Source organism: Balearica regulorum, chromosome 2, assembly GCF_011004875.1.
Source record: "Balearica regulorum gibbericeps isolate bBalReg1 chromosome 2, bBalReg1.pri, whole genome shotgun sequence".
In the NCBI taxonomy this organism is placed as follows: domain Eukaryota; kingdom Metazoa; phylum Chordata; class Aves; order Gruiformes; family Gruidae; genus Balearica; species Balearica regulorum.
Genome location: NC_046185.1, coordinates 50,161,990 through 50,176,228, shown reverse-complemented (window position 1 = coordinate 50,176,228; position 14,239 = coordinate 50,161,990).

Sequence of the window (14,239 nt, the reverse complement as noted above, 5' to 3'; positions counted from 1 at the left end):
GCAATAAAAGGCATCCATACAAACCTCAAATTTCTTTCCAGTTTTGGAGCTGGCTTGTTTGAAATCAGGGCTGAGTTTGTTTTCATAGCTTTGCCCTGACAACACACTTGCTTTTTGGTGCCTTGTGGACTCTGGTCCCGTAGCCCATTTGTTTGTTCACAAACAAAATTCACTAAGCAAACCCAATAATTGCTTTTCCTTTTCTTTCAGATAGCATATATCTGCTTTTTTTTTGATCTGCAGAGCAGATCACTGCCACGTGGAGAAGCTAGAACATTAATAGCTTCTGTCACTGCTACCATTCTTATTGTAATAGATCTTCTGGAGGATTAGACAAATGTTGTGGCCACATGAACAGAGAAAGGCAATGCTTCAGGCACAAACCTGGAGCAAACTGCACTGTGCCAGCTCTGATCAAACAAACAGGCTATGTTCTGTTGAAAGCACAGAAGTCAAGGAAGGCATATCTCGAGATGGCACTGAAAAACAGAGGAAAGTTGCCTCAGTTTGTCCAGGGACAAATTTGTCAATGTTGGGAGTTAGGACCACATAGGTTCTTTTATTTTTTTTTTTATCTTATGTATTTTCATCTTTATAAAACCTGGGTTAACTCATGTTTTACTTCTGCCCAAGGATGAAATATTCCTCCTGCTGCTGTGCCTAACACAGTTAAGGAAATAACTTACAAAAGAATATGTATTAAAAATTTAAAAATGGTGTTAAAGCTCAATCCATGTTTGAGGGGAGGAGAAATGTGCAGTGGAATCTCCCTGTGCCTCTGCTTCTCCTTCACTGAACATTAGATCTGAGTTTCTACAGTCATTTTTAGGGCATCATGAATTAAAGATCTCTGTAGGAATGTAAGCCATGGTGAGAAGATGCTGCAACACATAGGACACATCCCCGTTCTGAACAAGGAGTTCCCAGACAGTTGAAGCGTGCTGGATCTGGGATTTTGGTTTGGTCTGTTAAGGGAGAAGAAGGCACACTGCCAAAGTCAGAGAGGAATGTGCAAACAGCTAATTCCAGCTAAAACAATATGAGGGAGAGAGGCAGAAAGAGTCCCAGCCCTAGATTCTGTCACCTCACTGAGTCGCAGTGTGGGAAGCGTCCCTTCGCTCCTACGGCGAGTCTCATGGATATCTGTCCTGGGCAACTCTGTCAGACTATGGGGTTTGTCAGACGTGACTGAAGCAGGGGAAAGAAAGACCAAAATCCAAAAAAAGGACATAATTTAGAAGCACTGTGTGCTTTCTCAGTGCTTTAGTCCTTTACCACTTGCAGCCAGCAGATCTGGACTGCTCTCCCTTACGTTGCTGTTGTTAAGCTCCTCAGCTCGCTCAGCTCCTCTCTCAGCTTCACTTCAGGCTTTCCATTTCCAAAAGCAATGAGGCTTACATGCATGTGCTCTCTCTCTTCCCTTCTCTTTCCCTGGTATTCCTGCCCTTTCCAACAGATGTTGAACCCACCAGCCAGTTTCAGCTACAGCTGGTGGAAGATCAGAAATCCCAAAGGTGTTTTGGCTCCTGCCAGCCCCACGAGCGTGAATGGCTGCAGGTAACCACAGTGAAAGGGACTGGCAGGAGAGGTTCCAGGACGATTTTCAGAAGTGCCTGAGTGATGGAGGGATTTAGCTGCTGTTTTCAAAGTGGTGCAGACTCCTAGGAGACTAAATTCCTTTGACCTTCCTTGGCTCCTGTTGACAAGAGCGTTTGAGAGCAGGCTGTAAGCCTTTCAGAAACCATCGACGCTTGTAGAAACCCTCAGACTTTCTTTTCTGACTGACTGAAAGTTTCATTCTGTTGCCACTAATAAATCACCCTCCCCTCACCAATTTATATTTCATAAGTTTGGGTTAAGCTTTGTCTACTAAAAAGATCTTACATAAAACACCGCTTACTGAAATGTGATCTTTGCACATTTCTGAAGTTTTAATTTTCCTGTGGTGTAATCTTGTTACTTAGGTCATTCATTTTGTCACGCCTTGGTATCAGTCTGGTCCAGGTTTGGCTGCAGGGCTATGTTCTCCTGACATTTAGAACAAGAATTCCCTGGGAAATCAGTCAAGAGATTTGACATTGCTGCTGGCCAAGCTCCAGCGGGTTTAGTTTTACTCTCCTTCTCTATTTATTGTAGAATCTGTCTGTCCACAAGCTGCACATTGAGTTCCATGCTAGAGGAGAACTGAAAGGGACAAAATGGCCATTCATTTGGGGGATTCATTCAGGCTTTTCAGAAACGTTTTACAAGAAGCTGTGCACTTAGATGACTGCTGAGCTTCCTTAGCCCTGCTCTATTACCTCCCTCACAAGACAATTTGGATTGACTGCTTTTTCTTTGCTCTCACCCCCATCTCAATAGGCAGCAATTACAGTTGGAAAAGCAAAATTAAGATCTAGGTAGTACAGGAACCACCTGGAGGCTTTTCATCTTCAGAAAGAGTTCAATTTAAACATGGCATGGACAAGTCCTTTGCTGGGAATATGGAAAAAAAAAAAAAGTCATTTTTCTCCCCTCCTGCCACAAACTGCTGCAACTCCTATTGCAAAAGCTGCATCAGTGGCAGAGACAGCCAGGATTTGATGAACTGGAGGGGAGGAGCAGGAAAGCAGCCCTGGTCACTCATGGAGGGTGCAGGAGAGTTGGGAGAAGAATCCCAGGTCAACTGGAAATGGGGGAGAGAAGTAGGTCCCCTATGGAGGCGGGGAGGGCAGTGACATGCAGCAGCACAGGACAGGGTGCAGGAGGCTCTGCATGTGCTGGGAGGGAAAAACAGCCCAATGTGCTGGTGGCCTGTGTGCTGAGGGTTGCGTAGTCTTAGCCGGAGAGGCCAAAGAGATTTTTCTAGCTTTGCTAGGTAAGACACTGAAATTCAGTTAAGCACTCAGATTTTATCAGTCACAGAAAATGTAGTACTCCATATATACCACCGTTGTATGCTCTTTAACATCCAGCCATGCTTTCCTCACCAATCTGAGTTGCTCTCCCTTACAGTCCTGCTGCTGTTTCTGAGCTCCTCAGCTCCAAATGCTCAGCCTCTTCCCTCACCCTCCTTCCTAGAGAAGGAAGCTCAGTCAAAGAATCATGGAGTTTAAGACTAGATGGAAACATAACATTTTCTTGTTAACTTTATATATCGTAGACCATTACACTTTACCTCGTGACAGGACAAGAGGAAGTGGCATCAAGTTGCGCCACGGGTGGTTTAGATTGGATATTAGGAAAAATTTCTTCCCCAAAAGGGTTGTCAATCATTGGAACAGGCTGCCCAGGGAAGTGGTTGAGTCATCATTCCTGGAGGTATTTAAAAGACGCGTAGATGTGGTGCTTAGAGACACGGTTTAGTGGTGGACTTGGCAGTGCTAGGTTAACGTTTGGACTTGATGTTAAAGGTCTTTTCCAACCAAAACAATTCTGTGATTCTATGATACATTTCATGAGTTTAGTAACTTATATTTGTTAAATATATTTTACAAAAAGCATACTTGCTTGATTTGAAAACACATGGGATGGATAGAAAATACACCCATTCCCTTGGTAGCTTGTTCCCCAGTCTGATATTTTTCAGCACCAAAAATGGTCTTTGTCTATAAACTGAGTTTCTATGAATTCATCTGCCATGTTGTGGTTCTTCTTATGCTGTTCTCTCCCAGATTAAAAAGCCTCTTATACTTCTGTTGTCTCCCCATGAGGATGCTTACATAATGGGAACAAGTCATCTCTTCATCATCGTTTTGATAAGCTAAGCAGACTGAGCTCTCCAAGTGTCTCACTCTCAAGAAATTTCTCTTTTCTTTTGAGCTCTTGTTTGTGTCTTCACCACTTTTCCAAGATGCTTTTTAAAATGCATTTTTAATATTGGACTCCCAGCAGGCATATTCTGAAGTAAAAGCGTTTCTTGTAGCACACACAGGAATTGAATTAGCCATTCTTACTGCAGCATCACATTGAGGAAACATTCTTCCTTCCTTCTCCATAATAACTCCTCAGGCCTTCTGGGGATATAGCCCCCATTCTGTAGATAACTCTTGTTTCACTCCGAGACATGAAATTCTGCAGACGTTCTGTCTGACAGGGATCACGCTAGACAACAAACCAGTTTGCTGTGTTTGGCCATCCTTTTCTCAACCTACTAATTTAAGTCATGTTCAAACTACACCGGCAGTAGTTCTATATTTACTTCCAGATTTATTTGCTGAGGAAAACCCTGAAGCACACGAGGCCTCACAGCAATCCCTTCAGGTCCCTGCCAACTGTTGCCATGAGTAGTCCGTACTTTCAGAGATCTGTCAACCAGGTCTGAATCCATTGACTGCTCCATGGGTAACGTATGGTGGTAATGCTTTAAACAAATGTCACTCGGTATTGTGGTAAAGCCTCTAGAAACACTCAAACACATTGCTGTGTATAGCTACCTCTGTCAACCAATGCGTAATTAAAAAAAATTAAATCTGTCCTGTGTTGGTAGTGGTTCTTTCTTTCTTTCTTTCTTTCTTTCTTTCTTTCTTTCTTTCTTTCTTTCTTTCTTTCTCTTTCTTTCTTTCTTTCTTTCTTTCTTTCTTTCTTTCTTTCTTTCTTTCTTTCTTTCTTTCTTTCTTTCTTTCTTTCTTTCTTTCTTTCTTTCTTTCTTTCTTTCTTTCTTTCTTTCTTTCTTTCTTTCTTTCTTTCTTTCTTTCTTTCTTTCTTTCTTTCTTTCTTTCTTTCTTTCTTTCTTTCTTTCTTTCTTTCTTTCTCCCCACGTTTGAGCCTCAATTGCAGGGTATATTTGACACATGCCCCAATGCTAGGGATTTGTTCTTTGTCCAAGCCATCTGCTGTATGTAATATAACGATAATATATATAATACATATGTAGCTGCACATTCATAGGATTTTTATACCTAGTGGAAATGTATGCCATGAATGGGCTTATGCAGCATGTTCTGAGAAAGACAGTTTTGCTTCAGAACATTCAGGCTATCTTTGTAGATTACAGTAGTAACTGTCTTCTTAATACTATGTATTTTACAGGGGTTTTCTTCCATCTCAACATTAATACCTTCTAAAAGCTAAAACCTCGGGCCATAGAAGTGAAGATGTTGATCTTTTTTCTATGCAAAAGTTCATCTTTCTTTGAACTAACTGAAAAGCAGGGTCTGACTATGAATATTTACAAGTTCAAGCTCTTTTGTCCATAAGCTTCTAAAGAAAATCTGACAGCATGTTTTTTCTCAAAATCCTTTGTAGAACATCAGCTTCATTTCTGACAGCTTTTCATGTTTACAGCTTGAAAAAAAATTAGATGAAGCCTAACAACTTGTGATACCAGTGCCACCTTTTTTACTGGACTAGGAGAAAGGTTTTAAACTCAGAAATGGCATTTGGAGTTACTCAGTCTCTTATGGCAGAAGCTGTACTGCTTTGGAGATTCTTGTGTTGGCTCAATTGTCAACAAAGATAATAGAGATTAATACAAAGAAACAAACACTTCTTGCTGCCATCTTCAGCTTTACTGATAACAGTTTATAGGCGCTGCATGGATGGATGGACAGTTGTTTGGTGAACATATGAGAACTGATCAGTTAACAATGTTTTGTCTTCAGCTACTGAACTCCAGCGAGCATGTTCTGGGAGCACTTGCAGCCATAGATAACACTCTTTTGAAGCCAATAGCTCTACTCCAGTATTTGCACACATTGGTACCCCTCCAGGGATGGAGGGTGAGTGGCGGATGCAATCTGCAAAGACTGGATGAAATCAAGCACAGGACCAGAGGGCTCTCCTACTTTCCAGTACTTTCACATCTCGTGTTTCTTTCTATGCAACATTTTCTAATCTAACCTCCACGGCTGCCTTCTGTGGGCACTTATAGATTGGCAAACTGCTCCTTTGCAAAGCCAACTGAAGGAAAAGAAGCTGCGAGCTGTGTGAATAATTAAAAACAATGCCAAAAGGCATTTATTCCTGAAGACTTTGGGGATAATAAATATTATTGTGACTTGTTTGCAGACTTATCATATTAATACAGAGCAACTAGTCTGAGACCATTCCTCATGGCTTACCTCTTTAGACTCATCAGTCTTCTCTTTTCCTGCATCCATGCTTTACATAGGCTGTAAATAGCCCTGCTATAGATTGCTGTTTACAGTGGATTTTGAGAGTTTCGTGGAGAGAACTATTTTTGTTAGGACAGGTATTAAATTAATTGTATTAATTTAATTTAATTAATTAAATTAAACAGTATTAAATTACTGTTTAAAAAGGAGGCAGATATGGCTAATCATAGCTCTTCAAAGATACAAGCCAAAAAAGTCTGATCCCTATTAAAAACAGATCTACGTTTATAAGAATGCATGCAGAGAAAAGGAAATTTCTGAGAGGTTTACGGTTTCACGTGTCCCCTTTTGTATAAGCGAAACATCTACAATACACATCTGATTTTCAGTTTCACCCTGCATGAGCACATTTTTCTTACCAGCAGCGTGGCAGAACCAACATGCCAGTGAAAGGGATTCTTTTCAGCTACACGCCTCACTAGCGCTGTTATCGGCGAGGTCCCTGCCGTGGCATGGTGGTGTGAGAGGGGGCAGAAAGCCACCCAGCCTTGTCTTCAGGGTTGCAGGGTGGAGTTTGCACAATGGGCTCTTCGAAGATCATGTTTGACTTCTAAACTGAACCTCTTTGGTATGAAAGGCACAGAAGGGCACTTCCATGGACTCTTGCTGTCCAGTGTCAGAAACTTGTAATTCATCCTTAAAAGGTCACCCTGAGCCCAACTGCATTGTCTCAAAGACCTGACAGTGTACCTGAGAAATTGTAGATACTTCCAAGTTTCCAAAACCATGAAGAGGTACAAAATGCATATAAAATCCTAGTAGCCAAGAAAGCTTTCCCTTCCATTCCCTTCCCTCCCCTTCATTTTATTCTACTTTATGTTTTGGGTTTTTTTTTTTTTAACTTTTATTTTTTACTCACGTGAGGATGCTGAAGTGGAACAAAAAGGGGAAAATAATCACCTGAGTTACAAGCAAGTGTGATTTATTGGGAAAATGGAGAAGTTAAGTCACATGCAGAAAACAAAGTGAATGTAAAGCAATAGGGATCATAGTGTAGATCAAATATCAAACAATTAGAAAAATGTGTCAGAGATTTCTGTTGTGATCCAGAGCAAGGAATTTTTAGACAGGAGTCTGTCCTGATTAAACAATGAATAAATAAAACACACATATTGCCCTATTTCCCATATTTTTCTTTGTGTGTAGAAGATACTGAAAGTCTTAGACCATTTCAGAAGTTTGGGCACACCATTGATTCACTTGGGTTTTGTGATGAGGCCAAAAAGAAAAAGAAAAATAAAAAAAAAAAAAGTAAAAGAGCCTGGGAAACCCTATAACTGTCCAGTCTCAGTGGTTTTGTTACTACGCCAAAAAAAGGGGTCAGGGCATAATAGCACTAGAAAAGCTCACTTGCTGTAGATTTTACATAACGAGTTCCCAGCTTCTCTCATTCAGCCTGTGCCTCGTTCTGCAACCGGGACAGCACAGAGAGCAGATTTCAGCTATAAGGATGCCAGTGGCAGATCTTGTTTTCCTTTGGCAAATTGCAATAAATTAAAGAAATGCCTTGGTACTTGGGGGGAGGGGGGCGGAAAGCAAAACTGAAAATGCTAAAAAGAATCTCTCAAAATGTCCTGAAATATTCTCTCTTCTTGTCCATAGCTTGCTCAGAAAGGTATGGGTTTGGCAAAGTAGCCTCCACTGCTTCCAGTTAAAGTATGTTTAGGGATATTTTTTTATGCTAAAAAGCTGTTAGACACCATTTCCTAAGAATTGGGTTCTTCAGCCACACTTAGGAGTCTCCCTTAAGGCCAACCTGCTTTTCAGAGGTGGCCCTTGCAGCTCCTGTTGATGTGCCTAGCAGCAACGGTTCCTCAGCCAAAAAGTTTTGCCTGCTTCCTCCAACTGCCGACTTGTAGATTGAGTAGTCTACTGTATATCAGCTTAAGCTGGAAATGTCAGTGTCAGCATCACTTTTCAGTAAAGCAAAGCAGAAAATAAGTTGTGAGCCAGATTCTGCCTGGTAACAGCACCTCCATTAGGGGAGTTTCTGTGGGGAGAGGCAGCCCAGTGTCCTGGAGCCACTGAACCCACTTGGCTGGAGACAGCTGGAAAGAGTCAGGGAGAAATGGGAGACAGGAATTTGTTGGCAGCATGGCTGAGACACAGAACAATTTCGTCTAACTTTGGTTCTGTGTTTGTGTTTTCCCTGCTATTCAGCAGGACCTGCAGGGATCATGAGGATTTCGAGAAACATCATCATCCCTTGGAGCTAAGCTTTTGCTGTGATGTAGTCTTAGGGTACTTTCATAAGAGATACAATAGCAAGGCAGCAATTTCTTAATGTGCACTGTCACCTCCAGCCACAATTAACATTTCCCCTTCTCATTAGAGGTTTTCCCTCTATCCCTTTTCTGGTTTTTTTTTGGTGGGTTTTTTTGGTGGTTTTTTGTTTGTTTGTTTGGGTTTTTTTCTTTTTAAGAGAGTAGAAGAAGTCACAACAAAGGTGATAGCTGGTGTCTATAGCTTGGAGTGCATTATAGATGGTCATAACATAACTTCTTGAAAGCAGAGAGATCTCTTTCCCACTTCCCTGCGCCCTCCCTGCCCCCCCCCCCCCCCCCCCCCCCCCAAGTTCCCCACCAAGGAACCTCTCCCCAGAAACCTGTAGCCATATCCATGATCAGAAGCAGGTGCAGGTGCCCAAACTGCAGACCCATAGACCTGGCAGTATCCTGTCCTGGGCAAGCTAAAGAAGCAAAAAACAAAACCTGTGCAAGAGTTAGACGTGCAGTCCCTGCAAGTAGCTTAGGTTCATTTGGAATAACGTTGTGGCTCTGCAACATGCTAATAAAACATTTACGTGCCTATACAGCACACAGTAACTTTGCATATACAATGTCACCATATTCATTCTCTGCTATAGCCAGAGACGACAACAGAATTAATCTAAGTTCTATCTATACATCCCAAGCCAACAGATGGGAACTCACTTTCATTAGAGAGTGTATATCTTAAAGTCAAATGCAGGACTTAAGCTAAGTAGGTCCCACTACCATTGTTGATAAACAATTGGCTGAATGTTATGACACCCACATACATACATTGTGTGTGTGTGCATGTGCATTTGTAAAACATGTGCATGCATTTATATACGCATTTGTGAAAGTTTGTAGGGAGGGAGCCTCTATGTAGTTGAACTCAGCTCTCTGGACACGTTTCTCAAATGAATTGTAACTCATTATAGAATCATAGAATCATGGGATGGTTGGGATTGGAAGGGACCTTGAAGATCATCTAGTTCCAACCCCCCTGCCGCGGGCAGGGACACCCTCCACTAGACCACGTTGCCCAAAGCCCCATCCAACCTGGTCTTAAACACTTCCAGGGAGGGGGCATCCACAACTTCTGTGGGCAACCTGTTCCAGTACCTCACCACTCTAACAGTAAAGAATTTCTTTATGACATCTAATCTAAATTGACCCTCCTTCAGCTTAAACCCATTACCCCTTGTCCTCTCACTACACTCCCTGATAAACAGTCCCTCTCCAGCTTTCCTGTAGGCCCCTTCAGGTACTGGTAAGCCACAATTAGACCTCCCTGGAGATGCCTTTTCTGCAGGCTGAACAACCCCAACTCTCTCAGCCTGTCCTCATAGGGGAGGTGCTCCAGCCCTCTGATCAGCTTCATGGTCCTCCTCTGGACTCTCTCCAACAGCTCCATGTCTCTCCTGTACCGAGGCTCCCAGAGCTGGATGCAGTACTCCAGGTGGGGTCTCACAAGAGCAGAGTAGAGGGGCAGGATCACCTCCCTCGACCTGCTGGTCACACTTCTTTTGATGCAGCCCAGGACATGGTTGGCTTTCTGGGCTGCAAGCGCACACTGCCAACTCATGTTGAGCTTCTCATCAATCAGCACCCCCAAGTCCTTCTCCTCGGGGCTGCTTTCAGTCCATTCCTTGCCCAGCCTGTAGTTGTGCTTGGGATTGCGCTGACCCACATGCAGGACCTTGCACTTGGCCTTGTTGAACTTCATGCAGTTTGCACAGGCCCACCTCTCCAGCCTGTCAAGGTCCCTCTGGATGGCATCCCTTCCCTCCAGCATGTCAACCACACCACACAGCTTGGTGTCGCCGGCAAACTTGCTGAGGGTGCACTCGATCCCACTGTCCATGTCGCCGACAAAGATGTTAAACAGTGCTGGTCCCAATACCAACCCCTGAGGAATGCCACTCATCACCGTTCTCCACTTGGACATTGAGCCGTTGACCACAGCTCTTTGAGTGCGACCATCCAGTCAATTCCTTATCCAGTGAGTGGTCCATCCATCGAATCCATGTCTCTCCAATTCAGAGACAAGGATGTCGTGCGGGACAGTGTCAAATGCCTTGCACAAGTCCAGGTAGATGATGTCAGTTGCCCTTCCCTCATCCACGGATGCTGTAATCCCATCATAGAAGGCCACCAAATTTGTCAGGCACGATTTGCCCTTACTGAAGCTGTGTTGGCTGTTACCAATCACCTCCTTATTTTCGATGTGCCTGAGCATAGTCTCCAGGAGGGTCTGCTCCATGATCTTGCCAGGCATGGAGGTGAGGTTGACTGGCCTGTAGTTCCCTGGGTCTTCCTTTTTTCCCCTTCTTAAAAATGGGGGTTGTGTTCCCCCTCTTCCAGTCGGTGGGAACTTTGCCGGATTGCCAGGACTTCTCAAATATGATGGCAAGTGGCCTGGCCACTTCATCCACCAGTTCCCTCAAGACCCGTGGATGCAACTCATCAGGCCCCGTGGACTTGTGCACCTTCAGGTTCCTTAGATATTCTCAAACCTGGTCTTCTCCTACAGTGGGTGGGTCTTCATTCTCCCAGTCCCTGCCTTTGCCTTCTGCGACCTGGGCAGTGTGGCTCAAGCACTTGTCAGTGAAGACTGAGGCAAAGAAGTTGTTGAGTACCTCAGCCTTCTCCATATCCTGGGTAACCAGTTTGCCCATTTCATTCTGGAGGGGACCCACATTTTCCCTTGTCCTCCTTTTATGACTGACATACCTATAGAAGCTTTTCTTGTTGTCCTTGACATCCCTGGCCAGACTAATTTCTGTCAGGGCTTTAGCTTTCCTAACCTGATCCCTGGCTGCTCAGACAGTTTCTCTGTATTTCTCCCAGGCTACCTGCCCTTGCTTCCACCCTCTGTAGGCTTTTTTTTTTTTTGACTTTGCCCTGGAGCTCCTTGTTCATCCATGGGGGCCTCTTGGTGTTTTTGCCTGACTTCCTTTTGGTTGGGATGCATCGCTCCTGAGCTTGGAGGAGGTGAGCCTTTATTATTCCTAAAACTTAAAAATCTGTCTCTCTCTGTGTCTGCTTTTATCAAGAATGAGATAATTCAACAGGCAGGTGTTAGTCTGCCTACATCCAGTTTTTACACTGAAAGTAACTAGCTTGGGAAAATTAAACCTTTAGCATTTAATATCCTACTGACATGTATTTACAATCTAGTGAGTGTTGATTTACACCTCTGTGTGCTGAAATGCCCAGATACACCTGCTCTGCTTCTACACCTTATGTCTCAGAATGCTGTTTCTTGAATGCAAACTATACGGGACACTTCAAATTTGCAAATCTTGGGAAATGAGCAGTACTGGGAGGTTCTGTGGAAACTGTGGTTTCTGGAAGGAATTCGAGAAAAACAACCCTTAGATAGGAGGAATATCTACACGACAAGGACAAGACAGGTATGTGTGCACAGATGGTGACTGACAGTACCATACTCTCAGGCAGGCTTATTAGTGCAGCCTCAGTGCCATGATAACATAGATGTGCTGGACTGGAGCTGGCTTACACCTGACAGCTGAGAGCGAACTGGCAATTAGTCTCACCCATTTGTGCTGACATACTTAAAGAGGGCGGGAAATTGTATGTGAGAAGACAGAGGAAAGGAAGCAACAGTTATACATACTAAAAAAAATTATGGTCGTGGCCTTGAGATTTTCCCCTTTCCTTCTGTATGGACTCTTTCTCCTCTCTCAGGGTTGTTAATTACACCCATTTCGGAAGACAAATAGAAGAAAGCAACATAATCTATATCAATACAGTCTCCATGTCATTAGTAACCTCCACAGAGCGATAGAAAGAGTAGCTATGTTAGTAGGAGATAAATCCTGAGAGTCTCTAGCAGCCAGGTAAACTGGAGGCTGTCACAAGGGTTGGCAGGACCTCAGGAAGGTCTGCGGGAACAGGGCCCTGGGTACTGGGTTGTGCAGCCCTGGTGTTTGGGAAAAGGCAGGAGTTTGCACACGTGGATGGGATCTACTGCTTCTGCAGAACTCTCTAGTTGAGGATCACTTTATTTAGGGCTGCTGCACCAAAATAAAATAGCTTCTCTTTATTTGGGCTCAGAATAAAATGAGACAGCAAGATTCTCACCCTGTCTCTGTCCGCTCTCCTCTGTACAAAAGGAACCGGAGGGGCACTTTGCCCTGGTCAGACAACCTGGCACTGGTTTTATGCTGAGGCAGTGCCTGGGCAGGCTTGACAGATGCACAGTGTTTTGAAACAGAGCGTGCATTCTTAGGGCTGCCAACTGCCCAGAACAGAACTGAATGATGCACTTCTCGGCTGGAACAAAGCTGGGAAGTCCCCGGCTTCCTCCAAGCCACTGGAAGTAAAATATAAAGAAAGGCCCTGAACACCCTATGAGTTAAATTTCATACTAATACCTAATTTCTAGCCACAGCTACTTATCCACATAGTTCAATGATTTTAGGAGAAGGCGCATGGTATAATTACCTTCCATTTACAGGACCACTTTACCAGTTGGGAAACTGAGGCAGGGAGCAGTTCATGTTTGTCCAACAAGTCCACAAAGTTACAGAACTTGGAGGAAGATCCAGATGTCTGAAGTCCAAGTCTGTTACTCCATCCACAAGCAGAGCTACATCTAACATACAAGAAACCTGTGGGACTCACTGCAATCAGCTACAGCACCAAGAGCTCAACATTTCTCCCGCAAAATAGGTATTTTTATAAATACCAAATTTAATCTAAGATAGTCTCATTAAATTAAATAATATGACTGTTTCCTCTACCCACCCACATATACATATCTCAGAAGGCAAATCAATGCCAGATGTCTGGGGCTATGGGCAGATTCCCTTGGCTGAGTCAGTGGCTTCACCCCCCAGTACTCTCTTCCTGCCCTGCCCTCTGAACTGTAAATTATTCGGTTGATACAGGACAGGTGCATCTGTATTTTTTATGAAGTATAATAATTTATGGTCTGATTTTGTACATTAGGTTCTGAGGCCAAATTCATTTAGTTCTGAAAGCATCACAGCAGGTTATATACAGCTGATAAACTGGTATTAACATTATAGTTAAAAAGACTTATCTGATGTATTGTTAGCCCAAAGGCACATACACTACTTTTTCTATATAACCTACATATACAATACAAAGCTCTAGTAAAATATTTTTCTCAGACTTTTGCAAAGTGTCATATTGTAATTTTCATTTAAATTTAAACTACATTTAAAATTAAAGTGGTGATCTCCAATGACATATCACCAAGATAGAACAGCCCGAGGCAGGAGTAGCTCCAATAAATTTGGCCTTTTGGGGGAGTTACACCAGAGGACATTTCAAGAGGAAGTGCCACGTTTGATTGCGCTGTGGCTGCACACCTCTGACTTCCAGCAAGCAACAGTTTACCAGCAGTTTTAGAAGAGATGGGAGTAATGGCTGTGTCTGAGCTTTGCAAGCCAAATCCTACATGGAAAGAGGAAACTGCCTTATGTAGGCAAATAGATCAGAATTTGAGAATGTACACCTATGCAGTTTATTTATTATTTTAATTTAATTTTATTGATTGATTTAAAATATTTTTACTTTATTATTGAATAAAAGACTTTAATTTTATTTGATACTGATTCATTTTAGAAGAAAGGCAAATATGGAACACTATTTTCCAAAAATCAAGTTTATGTTTCAGGAGAGAAGCACGACTGTCTGGTGTTTGGAAGAGACAAATGAGCCAAGGGAGCACTCTCCTCCCGCTCCAGCCCTCCTACGGACTCGCTGTAATGCCTTTACAGCACATTTGACTTGCCCTGACAACCGACCTGCGTTAGAGAAGTGCTTAGAGATCTTCAAATGAAGAAATGTTCATAACTAAAAAGCATTTACTATAATGAAGCCCCTCAAAAGAGGCTCTGC